General features: G+C 46.7%; 1 protein-coding gene across 1 annotated transcript in view; it reads left to right on the forward strand.

Annotated features, from left to right (window-relative positions):
- LOC311239315 (vasoactive intestinal polypeptide receptor-like) overlaps window positions 1–18,361 on the forward strand; it is a gene marked incomplete at both ends in the record, with an annotated part of 76,323 nt that overhangs the window by 13,885 nt on the left and 44,077 nt on the right. The gene's annotated exons all lie outside the window — the stretch shown is intronic.

Raw genomic sequence — 18,361 nt, forward strand, 5'->3', positions numbered from 1 at the left:
GCATGCCATTACCATGAGACACACCTTCTCTGGGGCATACAGCAGTGTGCAGCGTACAGCATGCCATTACCATGAGACACACCTTCTCTGGGGCATACAGCAGTGTGCAGCGTACAGCATGCCATTACCATGAGACACACCTTCTCTGGGGCATACAGCAGTGTGCAGCGTACAGCATGCCATTACCATGAGACACACCTTCTCTGGGGCATACAGCAGCGTACAGCGTACAGCATGCAATTACCATGAGACACACCTTCTCTGGGGCATACAGCAGCGTACAGCATGCCATTACCATGAGACACACCTTCTCTGGGGCATACAGCAGCGTACAGCATGCCATTACCATGAGACACACCTTCTCTGGGGCATACAGCAGCGTACAGCATGCCATTACCATGAGACACACCTTCTCTGGGGCATACAGCAGTTTCCCACCAGCGGCGTCAAACACAGCCATCTGCCCTTCAGCGCTCCAAATGTGCGTTCTACCACGCAACGAGTACGTGCATGTATATAGTTATACAAGCGCTCCTGTCTCGTCTCGGGGGTGTCCAAGTGGGGTCATAAGCCATGGGGCGAGAGCATAACCCCGGTCACCTAAGGGCAATTATATTCATATTAGTTTTCTAGAAAGGGTCAATTGGATGTTTTCCAAATGATATAACTTACCAATAAGCCACCCGTCTCCACCAGCTCCATGCGCAAGACGTATTCCCAATACGCTGTTTTGCAGGATAAAGGAGTTGTGTGATCCCCCTGGCCAACGGGCCACGACATTGAGAATTTGACAGTTTGCATCTGATACCACCTGCACATTAATGGAGTGATACAGCTTACGGTTGAGGAATGGATATGGATCTGGCGAGGGTGCTCTGATGCGTACGTGTGTGCAGTCTACCGCACCAATGACATTTGGAAATCCAGCGATGTCAAAAAAGGCATTCTTGATTTCCATCTGTTGGTTGGCATTAAATGGAAAATGATATGTACTGTGGTAGTATGGATGCTATAATTGCTTTCAGCACTCTCGGAAGTGTGCGACTTAGAGTAGGTTGGGAAATGCCTGACCTGTCGGCTATCGCTCTGAAAGGTGCCTGTGGCCAAAACTCCAAGTGCGCTCAGAACCTGTAGGTGTGGAGGCACAGCATTTGACCGGTGTGTTCTGTGTGTGAGTTGAGGCTCCAGAGTATTGCTCTGAAACGGCTAAGCAGCCACTCATCTGGCTCGGCAAATAGATCTAAACGATCTCTATATATGCGCTCTATGTGTACGGCCTGGGCAGCCAGAGCATCTAATTGTTCTAACAGCACTATATAATCCATTTCAGAAGCAGAACGCACGCAATAAGTTCCGGGGTTTTAACGTTGTATTTGGGGGCAATTAACCAATGGTGGGCTTTTTTATTTTTAATATTTTTTTGGGGTAAGAATTTCTTATTTCGGTAAGAGTGCTCTCGACCACTCTTATAATTTCTTCTTGCCTGAGAAAAAAGCAACAATAAGAAAACTTTGCTGAATCCCAGGTAAGAAAAAAGTAAGAGGAAATTCTAGTTAAGAACGAATTTGGTGCCGAACTTTCATAAACAATGACATACTGTACATGGGTAAAATCCCTCCAAAACACAACATTAAAGGTCAAATCTGTAATGCCGTCAAACAGCGACCTTTATTTCGTTTTGTTATGACATGAGGGTCGAAGTTTAGTAACCTTTTATACTGTGGTTTTCTCCAGACCTCTCTTGGCAGAGCCTGAGGTGTGGCCAGCAGTAACACCCCCCCCCCCCCCCCCTCTATACCTGCTGAAATCCAACCCACGTGTCAGACAAAAACTTTGCCTAGAGGTTGCTGTTCCAGATTCTACCTTTAAGACACCAAGACCTCGAGGAACACCACAGAAAATGTCTGTGATTTGGTATCAAAAACCTTTGACATCTGGAGAATTGGATTTTTAGCGATTGGATAATAATAATAATTAGGGCTGTCAGTTTATCGCGTTAATTAGATAAATTAATTACACAGCGATTTTTTTATTTTTTTTTATCTTTTTTTATTTACATTTTTTTATCTCATTCATTCCATAATAATGTAGAATAAACATTTACAAAAAAATATTTAAATGGTCCATTTGCATGTTCTTGGTATCTGATTCTCGGGACATCTAATGGATCTCAGGGAATGTATTCCCAGTGTCAGAAATACTGTGTCTGTTACTAGGCTTGAGTAAATTGTAATGAACCTAATGAGAATATCAATTCAATTATTTATTTATTTATTTTTTTGACTGTGAATAACACCATGCTAAAATTGACCAGACCTGAAAAATCTAAGCAAATGAATAAATGGAAGATGATTAAACAGAAGGTTTTGTAGTACTGAATTCTGCCATCCGGACACATGCAATTTGAAATATGATTATAGAATATAGAATATCAGGCCTAAAATGGTTATGCGATTAAAATGTGATTAATTAGATTAATTAATTACAAATCCTGTAATTAATTAGATAATTTTTTTTAATCACCTGACAGCACTAATAATAATACATCAAATTTATATAGTGCTTTTCCTAATGCTCAAAGACACTTTACAAAACAAACAATACAGTTTTAGTAGAGAAAATATATGGTTGGTGTAACTGAGGGGTACAATTCCCTGACTGTATTGATAAGTATGGTATCATTAAACCACTACCGCTTTATGTACTTTAACTACTGGCCATACAGTACACGATATCTAAATATGATGAACACTTTCCCACAATGAAATCGGGTCCACACAAAGGTAATAATCAAATATTTAATATATAGCAAAAGGTACATATAACATTCACTATTATGTTTATGATTTGAATGCACTTGTAAGGCAAATGAGTACTCGTAGGCAAATCAACACTGAATGTCCAATCTCTGGTTACGCAGGAAGCAAGTATACAACCTGGCTCTTAGGGAATTATAACGATGGCACACTTGATTATAGCTGGATATACTGTAGGGGTCCTCCCGGTTGTAAGCCGGTAGGGGGGGTAGGAGAGCCGTCGGCAGTATCCCGTCTGGTCAACGATGTCTAGGGAGACTTCACGTACAGAAGACAGTGCAGTAGAATCTTGATCCACAGATGAATACACCTTGGCTCTCTTGTAGGCTGTAGCTGTAGCTGTAGCTCCACAGTGAAGAAGAAGCGAGGCGACCTCAGTCTGGTCTGAGCGCCGTCTCACCTTGACTCCTCTCGGGGTAGATCCAACACTCACCGGTGTTGGCGATTATCCGCTCCACAAATCAAAGTACCAAAGCAAATATATATTCCATGCCGCATAGGGCTCAGCAGTCGTCGGGTAGGTAATCCAATGTACAGGTCCACTCGGTCCTCGCCTAGAACTCCTCGGATGAAAGCACCACGTGTGGTCTGCCCAACCTGGTTAAGACTCTAGATAACACGAGGAAGCGATGGGGGTACTGCTCACTTTAGAACTCTAACCGCACGATGCACCATACATAATAGACTATTATTACTTAATAGAAATACGGTGCCAAACTCTGACAATTCAGCTATTAATTCGCACGAGGTCTCAATGCTATTCTAAGGCCAAACAGGCCATACTACACCGCACGCGGTATCGTGGGGTGAGGCTTCACGTTCTGTTACTTAGTTGGGTAGAAGGGTAAAGGACTAAGGGTCGTCTACATTTACTTGCGCCATATTTATATGCACGGTGAACAAATAGTGCCACTCTCTTTTCGGTAGCCGTATTCCTGCGCAGAGCCGGGGCTAGTAGGGACATGTTTCGTCGGTACCATTGAACTTGGCTCCAAGGGGCTTGTCCCTGGCGCCAGGTCCTTGTCCAATAAGAGAATGAACTATTATGGGCTGTAGTACGCTAAAGGGATATTCCGTGTATATGTACAAGGAATATACAAGGGATATCAAACGATATACAAATACTATTCAATATATATCCATAAATAAATATATATATTCGGTTTAATCTGATCCTTCACAACAGTTGGGAAGGGCATTCCAGAGGGTGGGGGCAGCTGCAGCGAAGGCCCTGTCGCCCCAGGTCCGGAGCTTAGTCCTGATGGGTTGGAGGAGGTTAGCATCTGCGGACCTGAGGCAGCAGGTAGGCGTGTGGTGGAGAAAGGGGTCAGAGAGGTAGGAGGGGGCCAGGTTGTTGAGGGCTTTGAAGGTGATGAGTAGAATTTTTTACTGAATCCTGTACATGATGGGGAGCCAGTGGAGATCGTGGAGGATGGGGGTGATGTGGTCGGAGCGGCGGGTGGAGGTGAGCATGCGAGCAGCAGAGTTTTGGACGTATTGTAGTTTATTGAGGATTTTGGTGGATGTGCCATACAGAATGCTGTTGCAGTAGTCCAGTCGGGATGTGATAAGTGAGTGGGTCAGTGTTTCGGCAGCAGAGAAGGATAGTGAGGGGCGTAGACGGGCAATGTTCCTGAGGTGGAAAAAGGCGTTTTAGTGATCTGGTTGACATGCAGGAGGAAGGAAAGTGGATGGCGAGCACTTCTGTTCTGGATATTGTTCAGAACGACCCCCCCTTATTATCAATATACCTTGGAAAGCCATACGTGTTCTGAATGCCATAGGTCTCTAATTTATGGTTGTAAAGTTTCATGAGGCTGTGATCATCCTAGAGGTCACAATAGGTCATTTTATACAGTGAGGTCAAGTTTAAAAATAGAAATTGTCTCAGTACAATGAAATGGCTACTGTGGGGACTAACATCCTCACACATGAATACAATTGGTCTCAGCTCTTCAGTCATACCCAGTTTATGTAATTCTAAGACTGTTTAACCCTTTCACTACCACACTACAAAGGGTCAATCCTTTCACTACCACACTACAAAGGGTTAACGTTTTCACTACCACACTACAGAAGGTTAACGCTTTCACTACCACACTACATAAGGTTACATTTACATTTACATTTAGTCATTTAGCTGACGCTTTTATCCAAAGCGACTTACAAGTTCTGTACGACAAGACAGCAAGAAGGGTACAACTCTATCAGCTGAGTAACAATGTTCATCAAGTGTTGCGTGTTACAGTGTAGGTTAGTTTATTAGGACAAGTGCATGACAGTAAGGTTAGTCAGGGTTAGATTTTTTTTTTTTTTTTTTTTTTTAATCATTTCAGATAATGGTTGAAGAAGTGAGTCTTTAGTCGACGGCGAAAGATTGGACGGGATTCGGCTGTCCTAACTGGGATGGGTAGTTCATTCCACCATTGTGGGGCAAGGACTGAGAATAGGCGGCTTCTCTTTGATGACCCTCCGGGAGCTTGGATAGGAGTAGGTCTGAGGCGGCCAGAAGATGCAGAGCGTAGGGGTCTTGAGGGTGTGTAGTTAGAGACCATTGACCGGAGGTAGGCGGGAGCGGTTCCCTTTGCTGCACGGTATGCTAGGTCGAGGGCCTTGAAGCGGATACGTGCAGCAATGGGGAGCCAGTGCAGGTCCCTAAGAAGTGGGGTGACATGGGCCGACTTCGGTAGGTTTGATATCAGGCGGGCCGCTGCGTTTTGAATGAGTTGAAGAGGCTTGGTGGCAGTGGCCGGGAGGCCAGCTAGCAGTGCGTTGCAGTAGGTAGTAGGTAGTAGTAGTAGGTTAACCCTTTTGTTGTGAAGGATCAGATTAAACCGAATATATATATTTATTTATGGATATATATTTAATAGTATTTGTATATCGTTTGATATCCCTTGTATATTCCTTGTACATATACACTGAATATCCCTTTAGTCTACTAACAGCCCATAATAGTTTCATTCTCTCATTGGACAAGAACTTGGCGCCAGCAGCCAAGCCCCTTGGTTCAAGTTCAATCGTGCCGACGAACATGTCGTTACTAGCCCGGTTCCGCGTAGGAATACGTCTGGCGAAATACGAATGGTACTATTTGTTCACAGCGCATATATATATGGCGCAAGTAAAGTAGAACTTTCTTTTTTAGTCCCTTAGCCCTTAGTTCTTTACCCTCCAACCTAGTGGCAAGACGTTAAGCCTCACCCACGATACACGTGTGGTGCAGTATGGTCAACTTGGCCTCAGAATGGCATTGAGACATCGTGTGGATTAATAGTTGAATTGTCATAGTTTGGCACTATACCGTCGAGTGGGACGTATTTCTATTAAGTTAATAATAGTCTATTATGTATGGTGCATCGTTCGGTTAGAGTTATACAGTGAGTAGTACCCCCATCGTTTCCTCGCGTTATCTAGAGTCTTAACCAGGCTGGGCAGACCACGTGTGGTGCTTTCATCCGAGGAGTTCTGGGCTAGGACGAGTGGACCTGCACATTGGATTACCTTACCCGGACGACGGCGAGCCCTACACGGCTTGGATTATCTACTTGCTTTGGGTGCTTTGATTTATGCCATGGATAACAGCCAACACTGGTGAGTGTTGGAACTACCCCCCGAGAGGAGTCCAGGTGAGACGGCGCTCTACCCCGAGTGAGGTCGCCTCACGTCTCTTCGTTGTGGACCGGCAGCTACCGTCTACAAGAGGGCCCAACTGTATTCATCTGTGGACCAAGGTTCTGTGGGCACCGTGTTCAGCACTCTGAATTCTCCCAAGAAATCGTTGGCCAGATGGGATATCGCCGGCGGCTCTCCTAACCCCCCCCCCCCCTACTGACTTACAACCAGCAGGACCCCCCTTTAGTATATCCAGCTATAATCATTAAGTACCATCGCTATAGTTCCCTAAAGAACCAGGTTGTATACTTGCCTCCTGCGTAACCAGAGATTGGACATTCAATGTTGATTTGCCTACGAATACTCATTTGCCTTACAAGTGCATTCAAATCATAAATGTCATTAAGTGAACGTTGTATATACCCTTTGCTATATATTAAATATTCGACTTATACATTTGTGTGGACTTGGTTTCATGGTGGGAAAGTGTTCATCATATCTATATCATGTACTGTGTGGCCAGTAGTTAAAGTACATAAAGCGGTAGTGGTTTAATGATACCATACTTATCAATACAGTCAGGGAATTGTACCCCTCAGTTACAATTGGTCCTTCGAGCCGGATGGTAACTAGTGTAATATTAATATAGTGTTATTAATATTGAAATGGCCTATGATGAACACTCCACGAAACGGTCCTCCTAACGTAGAACGCCCGCGGCGCAGACGACAGACACCTCAGTACTTAGAGGATTACGCTGTCAGTCAACTACCTAGCCTTCGACAAACGGTAAACGCGGTAAAAGTAGAAAGTAAAATTATGTCTGACCTTAACGACCAGGTTACCCCGACCACAGAGGCCCTAGTGGGTTCTAATGTAACTGACCAAGCTCACGGTGGGGACCAGGAGGGAGCTGACATGCCTTTACCCCCCGCCAATACCGAAGAAGTAGTCCCCGACCAGCCCCGGGAGGAAGACAACCCTACAGAGAGAGAACTCTGCACGGAACAAGATGAGGAGAGCGCCGAGGAGATAGAGCTCCAGGACTCCCCAACGAGTACAGCCAGGAGCGGCTCACCTCTACAACCGTCTTCCCCCAGCGAAGCGGAGAGGATGCTATCACAGGCGTTCCTCGTCAGCCTGACAGCCTCTACCGAACGCGATCGACTCCAGGGTGAACGCGATCGACTTCAGGGTGAACGCGATCGACTCCAGACACAGCAACAGAGCGAAGAAGAGCGCATACGCCTGGAGATGAGACGCCTTCAGACGGAAGAGAATATGGCAAGAGACCGAGCAGACACCCAGCGTGCCGCTGCCGGTGCCCAAAGAGAAACAGAGCGCGACCTCGCTCTCATCCAGCGCGAAACCGAGCGCGACAGACTACAGGGCGAGCGCGACAGACTACAAGCCGAGCGCGACAAGTTACAAGCGCAGCTAATGGAGCAGCTGATCACCAAGGCAACACCCTCTCCCTCCGCCAGGGGTTCAAGGAACTCGTCGAGACAACAGTCAAGGGCAGCATCCCCTAACCGAGCAAGCGACCCTGAACTTGACCAACAGACCAAGCCTATACCCCCCGCAGACCCCCTTCCCCGACCGGTCCAAGCGAGACCCAGCTACAAGGAAGGAGCGGCATACACTGCGGAGAAGCTAAATAAACGACTACAGGATCTAGAGGACCTGATAGAAGAAGAAGAGGGAGAGGAGGAGAACCAAGCCCGACGACAGCACAGTACTCCACCGGACCAGGAGGTCCAGTACAGCCCAGGCTATACCCCCGCGGCGCTGCGCTACAGACCCCCGACTCTATTCACGGGTGAGCATGACGCACGACCAGCCCCGAGGAATAGCACCTGGACCAGCGGGCCATGGTACCCTGCCGGTACCAGCCCACAGAGAGGCGCAAGAGGAGACTCGCCTAGGAGGCCTCTCCCCCAACGCTCGCCGATGTATCAGCCATCCACGGCGTCATACATTGGTACACCGACGTTTCCAGACTTCACCTATGAGAATCGAGCACAGTACACGGAGCTCCGGATGTGCTTAGAGACAATGATGGTGGATGTCGCTGATGAACGCCACAAGTATGCAATATTACTGAAGCACCTGAAAGTACCCCGAGCGCACAATATAGCGCTAGCCTATGCCACCTCTACGACCCCATACACCGCGGCTCTAGCAGCGCTGGACCAGAGATATGGACGTATATGGGATTACGTAATCCAAGAGATAAGGCATATTGACCGCCTACCCCCAGCAACAGACAATCGCTCATTAGACGACCTGTCTATAAAAGTGCAGTCCCTGGTAGGGATGCTGGGAGCGCAACGAGAAAAGGGTATGCACGAGCTATACGCCAACTCTAACGTCGAGAGGATTTTAGAGAAGCTGCCACCCGCCAGACAAGAGCGCTTTAGGCGGCAGAGAGACCACCGTGATCCTAACGGTCCCGAACCATCCCTCCTCGATCTAGCCGACTTCCTGGCGAGAGAAGTCAGCAGCTTACGACTGGATACGTTCGTGCGGAGCACACCAAGCTCCAGAGAGGGACCCAGGAGAATAAACGATGGAAGAAGATCGGTGACTGTCATGCACCAATCAGAATCAGTACCGAGCAGTAAGAACCACAGTACCCCCTCGAGAAAAGAGAAGTGGAAGATGGTGTGCCCGTACTGCGAGAAGGAACACTGGCTGTCACAATGTGACCTGTTCACAAAGATGAATGCAGAAGAAGTGAGTCAATGGATAAAGTCCAACAGGCGCTGTTACCGATGTGCGCGCAGTCACATGGCAGCCGAGTGCCGCCTAAAGAAGAGGTGCAGTCGGTGTGACGGAGCCCACCTAGATGTCCTACACGACAGTAACAGAAGAAAGCCTGCACCTGCACCATCGAGCAGCACAAAGGCAAGTGTCATGTACATTGACCCCGCCAGCAGCAGCGGCGCCCAAGTGCTCTTAAAGGTAGTCCGTGTAACATTGAGCTACCAAGATAAAGTCATGGACACTTACGGCGTCCTTGATGACGGGTTAGAGAAGACCCTTCTGCTCGCGTCCGCTGCGGCCCAGCTGGGACTGCGGGGGAGCGAGAACCAAATGACGATTCGGACAATAAGAAGAGATTTAAAGACGATAAAAGGCGAGAATGTCTCCTTCACTATCGCAGCAAGCGGGCAGCCAGAGCGACGGTATAGGATTACAAATGCTTTCACCAGCCAAGAAATAGGACTATCACAGTACACCTACCCCATCGCCAAACTGATGGATAAATATGTGCACCTGCGTCAACTACCTATCCCGCTCATAGACGGCGCCACCCCGACCCTGCTGATAGGCTCCGACCATGCAGACCTCATAGTCCCGATAGACCGGGTCCATACAGGACCCAGAGGCTGTCCTGCAGCAGTCGAGACCCGCCTAGGATGGACATTACAAGGCCCCCTCGCTAAATCTCTTAACCGAACAGCAGCCACTAGCTGCCTCCACTCCAGAGTGACAGAAGAAGACACCACTCTCCTGCAGCATGTCGAGAGGCTATGGACACTAGAGACAATGCCCTTTAAGAACGAAAAGAAAGACATTCGTTCTAAAGAAGACATTTACGCCATAAACCTCCTCGAGCAGGGGACAAAGAGAGTCACAGTCCGCGGAGTGATGAGATACGCAACTCCACTCCTGAGGCGGGAGGGAATGCCCACCTTTCACGCAAAGAAAGACGCTACGGAGCGGTATCTATTGAACACAGAGCGGCGCCTAGCCAAAGACCCCGCTCAAGAGAGTGTGTACCGCGCTGAGATTGAGAAGCTAATCACAGCGGGACACGTGACAAAGATTGACATTAAAGAGGCCGATCAGACGACCGAATCATGGTACGTGCCGCACCACAAGGTCCACCACAACGGCAAGGATCGCATTGTGTTTAACTGCAGCTACCAGATCGGATCCCAAAATCTGAATAAAGAGCTCTTGCCCGGCCCCACACTCGGCCCCTCTCTACTAGGCGTGCTACTACGCTTCCGCCAGGACAAGCTGGCTATCAGCGGGGATATCAAAGGGATGTTCCTGCAGGTGAGACTAGTGGAGGAGGACAAGCCCCTGCTGCGGTTCCTATGGAGAGAGAGGATCGGAGATGAGCACCCCGCCATCTATCAATGGGAAGTCCTCCCTTTCGGAACTACATGCAGCCCGTGCTGTGCTACATTTGCACTACAGAAACACGTCGCAGAGGACCCAGCAGCAGATGAAGAGGTCCGACACAGTGTGAAGAACAGTTTCTACGTGGACAACTGTTTACAAAGCGTTTCGACTCAAGAAGAAGCCGAGGCTCTCCTACTCAAGCTACGCGCCTCTCTGATCAAAGGCGGCTTTGATCTCAGGCAGTGGGCCAGCAGCGACCCGCACGTATTGCGCAGCCTCTCCCCCGCGGACAAGGCTGCCAGCAGCGAGACCTGGATGGCGACAATCCCAGGAGAAGCCCAAGAAATGACACTAGGACTAGTCTGGCGCTTCAAAACAGACTCGCTCCACTATAGACACAAACCCCTGACCACGGAGCAGGGAAGGTCGACGGCGATACCGACCACCAGACGGAGTGTGTACAGAACACTCGCCAGACAATATGACCCGTTGGGATGTATTCTACCTTACACCACCAGGGCAAAGATGATTGTACGAGCACTATGGGACAAGGACCAGGGCTGGGACGACCCAATACCCGCACCCCTTGCCTCCACATGGAGAGAGTGGGAAACTCCGCTCACTCCCAGGCGTCAATATACGCCGCAGCTACTTCCCACCCACAGTGAGGCCAGAGACATGCAAGATGGATCTACACGTCTTCAGCGACGCCTCCGAAGTAGCCTATGGATCAGTGGCCTACTTGCGTGCCCAAGAGGAGGGAGGAGAAATACATACTGCTTTCATCCTGGCTCGCTCAAGAATAGCCCCACGAAAGCAACAATCTATCCCGCGTCTAGAGCTCTGCGCAGCCCTAGCAGGAGCGCATCTAGCCACGTTAATCCAACGTGAACTCACCATTCCGGTGCACAGAACAATCTTGTGGTCAGATTCCACGACAGTACTCACATGGATCAAGTCTGATTCATGCAGATACAAGGTCTTCGTGGGAGTCAGAGTCACAGAGATTCAAGAGTTAACAGAAGCAGCGAGCTGGCGGTATGTGGACACCAAACACAACCCAGCTGACGTCATCACCCGGGGAATGTCCCTAGATGACCTCACCCGTCACAACATCTACAGTGACGGACCAGAGTTCCTCAAGCTCCCGGAAGGAGAGTGGCCTACGCCCACCCCACGGGAGGCGAGTAAAGAGGAGGCTGAGAACAAGAAACCTATGTTCTGTGGACTGAGCACAGTCGCCTCCACAGACCCCAACATAGATGATTGCCTCACCCTACAGAGTGCGCAACTAAAGACATTTCTGTGGCACCACCCAGAGATTCAGCCCACTGCCGACATTTCAGCAGCTGACTACGAAGAAGCAGAACTTCTTCTACTACAACGAGCCCAGAGAGACTTGTTCCCCGACGAGCTAGACTGTCTACAGGGAGGAAAGCCCGTCCCATCAGACAGCAGATTGCTCCACCTGGCACCCGAGAGCGACGCCCATAATCTCATCAGAGTGGGTGGTCGTCTGCGGAGGGCCCCCAATCTACCGGATGACGTTAAGTACCCGATAGTCTTGAACAGCCGACACAAGGTCACAGAGCTGATCATAAAGAAATACGACGAGGATGTACACCACGCAGGAGCAGAGAGAGTCTTCGCGGAGATCAGACGTCGCTATTGGATACTTCAAGGAAGAGAAGCAGTGCGACGCTTCCAGCGAACCTGTCTAGACTGCCGAAAGTGGCGCGCGCAGCCCAGCATACCCCGGATGGCTGACCTACCTCCCTGTCGCCTCCGACTCGGCGACAAGCCATTCCACCCCACAGGCATGGACTGTTTTGGCCCGTTGTATATAAAGAAAGGAAGAGGAACCGAGAAGCGGTGGGGTATTGTATTCAAATGCATGACCACCAGAGCGATACATATCGAACTCCTTCCAACCATGAGCACAGACTCATTCCTTATGGCCTTCCGAAGATTCACATCACGGAAAGGAAAACCGTCTACATTGTTGTCTGATCACGGGACAAACTTCAAAGGCGGAGAAAGAGAGCTGAGAGAGAGCTTCCAAGCTATGGGCCCAGAACTTAAGACCCACCTCGCTCCATCCCAGATTGACTTCCAGTTTAATCCCCCGAACGCACCCCACTTCGGTGGAACCTGGGAACGAGAAGTACGTTCTATAAAGACAGCCCTGTACGCCGTGCTTGGGGCCCAGACTGTAGCGGAAGAAGTCCTAATGACAGTCCTCACGGAGATCGAGGGAGTATTGAACTCCAAGCCCCTCGGCTACGTCTCCAGTGATATAGCAGATGTCGACCCAGTCACCCCCAACACACTCTTGATGGGGCGGCTGGACCCCGCGCTACCCCAGACAATGTACAGGCCTGAAGAAGCGAACGGCCGAAGAATGTGGAGGTACAGTCAAGTACTAGCTGACAAGTTTTGGAACAGCTTTCTACTCCACTACCTACCGTCTCTACAGACCCGCCAGAAGTGGGTAAAAGAGAGAGACAATTTGACAGAAGGAACAGTCGTCATGATTATCGACCAGTCACTACCCAGAGCTATGTGGCCGGCTGGCCGCGTAAGCAAAGTGATCACCGGTGCCGATGGCAAGGTCCGAGCAGCTGAGGTGCTCGTCCAAGGGCGAACTTACACACGACCCGTGGCGAGGCTAATAGAACTGCCCAGACTCCCAGACACTATCGATGACGACCATGACCCCACGACTTTGTGAGTTGACTGACCCTTACAGCGGACCTTGAGTGGTAGACAGTGCGGTTAATCTGTCTCTGCTTAGCTAATTAGGTGGGACTAATTAGGGGGCGGCTGTTGTGAAGGATCAGATTAAACCGAATATATATATTTATTTATGGATATATATTTAATAGTATTTGTATATCGTTTGATATCCCTTGTATATTCCTTGTACATATACACTGAATATCCCTTTAGTCTACTAACAGCCCATAATAGTTTCATTCTCTCATTGGACAAGAACTTGGCGCCAGCAGCCAAGCCCCTTGGTTCAAGTTCAATCGTGCCGACGAACATGTTGTTACTAGCCCGGTTCCGCGTAGGAATACGTCTGGCGAAATACGAATGGTACTATTTGTTCACAGCGCATATATATATGGCGCAAGTAAAGTAGAACTTTCTTTTTTAGTCCCTTAGCCCTTAGTTCTTTACCCTCCAACCTAGTGGCAAGACGTTAAGCCTCACCCACGATACACGTGTGGTGCAGTATGGTCAACTTGGCCTCAGAATGGCATTGAGACATCGTGTGGATTAATAGTTGAATTGTCATAGTTTGGCACTATACCGTCGAGTGGGACGTATTTCTATTAAGTTAATAATAGTCTATTATGTATGGTGCATCGTTCGGTTAGAGTTATACAGTGAGTAGTACCCCCATCGTTTCCTCGCGTTATCTAGAGTCTTAACCAGGCTGGGCAGACCACGTGTGGTGCTTTCATCCGAGGAGTTCTGGGCTAGGACGAGTGGACCTGCACATTGGATTACCTTACCCGGACGACGGCGAGCCCTACACGGCTTGGATTATCTACTTGCTTTGGGTGCTTTGATTTATGCCATGGATAACAGCCAACACTGGTGAGTGTTGGAACTACCCCCCGAGAGGAGTCCAGGTGAGACGGCGCTCTACCCCGAGTGAGGTCGCCTCACGTCTCTTCGTTGTGGACCGGCAGCTACCGTCTACAAGAGGGCCCAACTGTATTCATCTGTGGACCAAGGTTCTGTGGGCACCGTGTTCAGCACTCTGAATTCTCCCAAGAAATCGTTGGCCAGATGGGATATCGCCGGCGGCTCTCCTAACCCCCCCCCCCTACTGACTTACAACCAGCAGGACCCCCCTTTAGTATATCCAGCTATAATCATTAAGTACCATCGCTATAGTTCCCTAAAGAACCAGGTTGTATACTTGCCTCCTGCGTAACCAGAGATTGGACATTCAATGTTGATTTGCCTACGAATACTCATTTGCCTTACAAGTGCATTCAAATCATAAATGTCATTAAGTGAACGTTGTATATACCCTTTGCTATATATTAAATATTCGACTTATACATTTGTGTGGACTTGGTTTCATGGTGGGAAAGTGTTCATCATATCTATATCATGTACTGTGTGGCCAGTAGTTAAAGTACATAAAGCGGTAGTGGTTTAATGATACCATACTTATCAATACAGTCAGGGAATTGTACCCCTCAGTTACACCTTTCATTACCACACTACAAAGGGTCAATCCTTTCACTACCACACTACAAAGGGTTAACGTTTTCACTACCACACTACAAAAGGTTAACGCTTTCACTACCACACTACATAAGGTTAACCCTTTCACTACCACACTACAAAAGGTCAATCCTTTCACTACCACACTACAAAGGGTTAACGTTTTCACTACCACACTACATAAGGTTAACTTTTCACTACCACACTACAGACGGTAAACCCTTTCACTACCACACTACAGACGGTAAACCCTTTCACTGAAGAAAGCCATGGGTATTGAGGAGTTGTCTAACGAGGTCCTTAAAACTCCCTATCTGCTGAATGTATTACACTGTTTATATCAAACTTGTTTTCACACAGACACCATCCCCTCGATATGGAACAAGTCCATTATTAAGCCCATCCCCAAATCTGCAAAAGCTGACCCTAGAGTCCCGTTAAATTACAGAGGTATTAGTTTGATCAGTACAGTTTATAAATTATATTCAATACTTAGAATATAATGAAATGTTGGTGGATGACCAGAATGGGTTTAGGGCTAAGAGAGCTTGTATTGATCATGTCTTTGTTTTATCATCGGTGGTGAGAGCCAGATTGGACGAGGGCAATACATTTGTTTGTTTTGTTGATTTAAAAAAAGCCTTTGATTGGATTAATAGAGAGCTTTTGGATTATAAATAAATTTGTTCTAGTATTGATGGTCTATTTTATAAGGCTATCTGCCTGTCTGCCGCTGAATGATGTTAGGACCCGCTGATTCCCCACCCCATTCGGTGTAAAACAGGGAGATGTGCTTTCTCTAAGCCAATCTTGGTATTCCAATCGATAATATAATCCTAAATATTTTATTGTACGCTGATGATATTGTTCTGTTTGCAGAAAATTAAGCAAATTTACAAAACATGTTGAATATTATGAGTTCTTGGTGCAGGAAATGGAGACTTGCGATTAACAGTGAAAAAACACAGATTATGCACTTCAGGAAAAAACATAAACAGAAGAGTAACCATAAGTTTCAATTTGGACCAACGCCCCTGATTTATACATATTCTTATAAATATCTTGGTTTCATCTTTAATGAGTACATAAGCTTCATAGAAGGAAGGAAAATACTGTCTGAGCCAGCAGGAAGGGCGCTAGGGGGTGTGTTGAGTAAAATGAAAGTGTGCACTGACCTTGGGTTTTCAACATTTACACAACAATTTGATTCAATGGTTGGTTCTGTTTTATTTTATGCTGCTGGAGTATGGGGTTTTGATGATGCACCTGAATGTAATCCTATCCAGAACCATGCCACGAGATACTTCTTGGGAGTCCATAAATATACACCAAAAGGGGCTATAGTGACAAATAAAACTCTTGACTAGAAGGGGACATGGGTTGGGACTCATGCTTGGTCAAGCAAAAAGGTGAAATGGTTAGGTTATGGAACCGCCTGGTCTAGCTGCCAAATGACAGGGTGACAAAAAAGATATTAAACTGGGACAGAGCACACGGTCATCCCTGGTCAAGAGAGATGTCCATGATTTTTTCTTCTGCTGACTTAAGTATGATTTTTATGAACAATCTGCAGTGTAAGGTTCACATAATTAAAATCCATCAGGATAAGTGGAAGGTGGAGATATGTGATCTGGAAGTGGTGGAAGATGAATATCATTTTGTTTTTTATTGCCCCTTGTACACCGATTTGAGGAGGGCTTTATTTGAGAAATTTCTATTTGTAAATCCGGATTTGTTTTGGCAGTCTGAGAGTTGTATGTTGAGTTATTTGTTTGTGGAGGAGATCTTCAGTTTTGCAGGATTTTTGGAGAAAGCATGGCACTTGAGACAAAACACACTATATCCTGACCTATATAATTGTATATAAATTCCTCTTGTTTCTTTGTTTACATACATTGTTTACAGCTTGTTATATTACGTTTTATTTTGTTTTCTTTTTTGTGTGGCCATCTTGGTCTATATAACCTATTGTCAATGTCAAGTATACTATTATATACTTATTGTTTATGTGTCTTGTAAGCCCATATGGGCTGGGCATACACCTGTATGTAAGACACGAAAATAAAAATCATCAAATAAAAAAATCAAATTAATAAAACCACACTTCAAAGGGTTCCGGTTAACTGTCTGTAGTGTGGTAGTGAAAGGTTAACCTTCTGTAGTGTGGTAGTGAAAGGGTTAAGACCCCAGTATGCAGAAATAGAATAGTTAGAATATAACACAGGCAAAATAACTGCATGGTTTTTGAACATTAATGCATCTACTTGCCCCAGATTTTGGCTGTGTTGTTGCAATGTTGTTTTTAAATGTTACTTGTCCTTTCGGACAAGTTGTGTTTTTGTAGGTTTTTTATTGATTTTTGCGTCCGGTAGAGAGAGAGAGAGAGGAGGAATGGGAGATAGACCGGGGAAGACATTCGGAAAAGATCACCGGGTCCGGGAGTCGAACCAGGGTTGGCCGTGTTGCACCGTAGTGCTGTATGCGGTGCGCCACTCGGGCGCCCCTGCAATGTTGTTTTTAGTGTTGTGAGTTTGTCGGGCAATCAGCCTTGGATTACATCATGTTCCTGTATGAGCAGAGAACTGACGCTTCTCCTCGTGGACAGTCCAGTATGACTACTACCACAGTGTCTTCATACCTGTATCCCTGTACATATTAATATTACATCTGATTAGCACTATAATCAGGGGAGAAATGAGTCAGACTATGACCTCCCACTCTTCCTGAACTGCCAAAGAGTAATTAAGAAACCAATGGCGACACGTACTGTACACACACAGGAGCCGTCTCAGCCTCTCTGAGCCACTGGGACCCACTGGTCCCCTACAGTTGTGGTCTATCCTTAGGTGGATGACATTCCAGTGAGACATATACCTCATACCTCATGAATAACTCCAAAGGCTAGATTTGTATATTATCCTATTTTTATTTGGTGTGTTATTAGTCAGGTTGTGGAAGTGCTGTTTCTGTGTGTCTGTGCATCACGCACTTTGATTATATGCACTTTTACTGTAAATTGTGCCTCTATGCATTAAAAGGGAACTATTTTACTATTTCTTTCACTATTTTGGGCACTTTTACACAATTCCTGTGAGTCTATGGAACACCTCTGTAATTTTTTATTTTTTTTTATTCATTGTTTTGTATTTCTAATCAAGTCCTCAAAAACAGCATTTTTCTACCTTAAGATCTTAAGCCGTTTTGAGCCTGGGCTGCAACCACTGTGTGCAGCTCATCTTGTACCTCTCCATTAACATGCAGCGGTGTCTCTCTGACATCACAAATCAGCACATTTTCAGATGACTCAGTTCAGTGAGGGTGAATATTGTGAGAGGAGAATTGGAAGAATGCGCCAATATGAGAATTAGAGACATAGATCATATTAATATAAGTTCACATAGCTAGGAAACAATGCTAAACACTCAAAAAGGCCATTTATAAGATAGTTCCCCTTTAAGCACTTTTACTATGATATGCACTTTAGGGGATGTTGATATCAACTTTAGCATTTATCCTTTTATACTGCGTGTTTAATTTTTATTTTT

The sequence above is a fragment of the Notolepis coatsorum genome, assembly GCF_963971535.1.
Source record: "Notolepis coatsorum genome assembly, chromosome: 13".
In the NCBI taxonomy this organism is placed as follows: Eukaryota; Metazoa; Chordata; class Actinopteri; order Aulopiformes; family Paralepididae; genus Notolepis; species Notolepis coatsorum.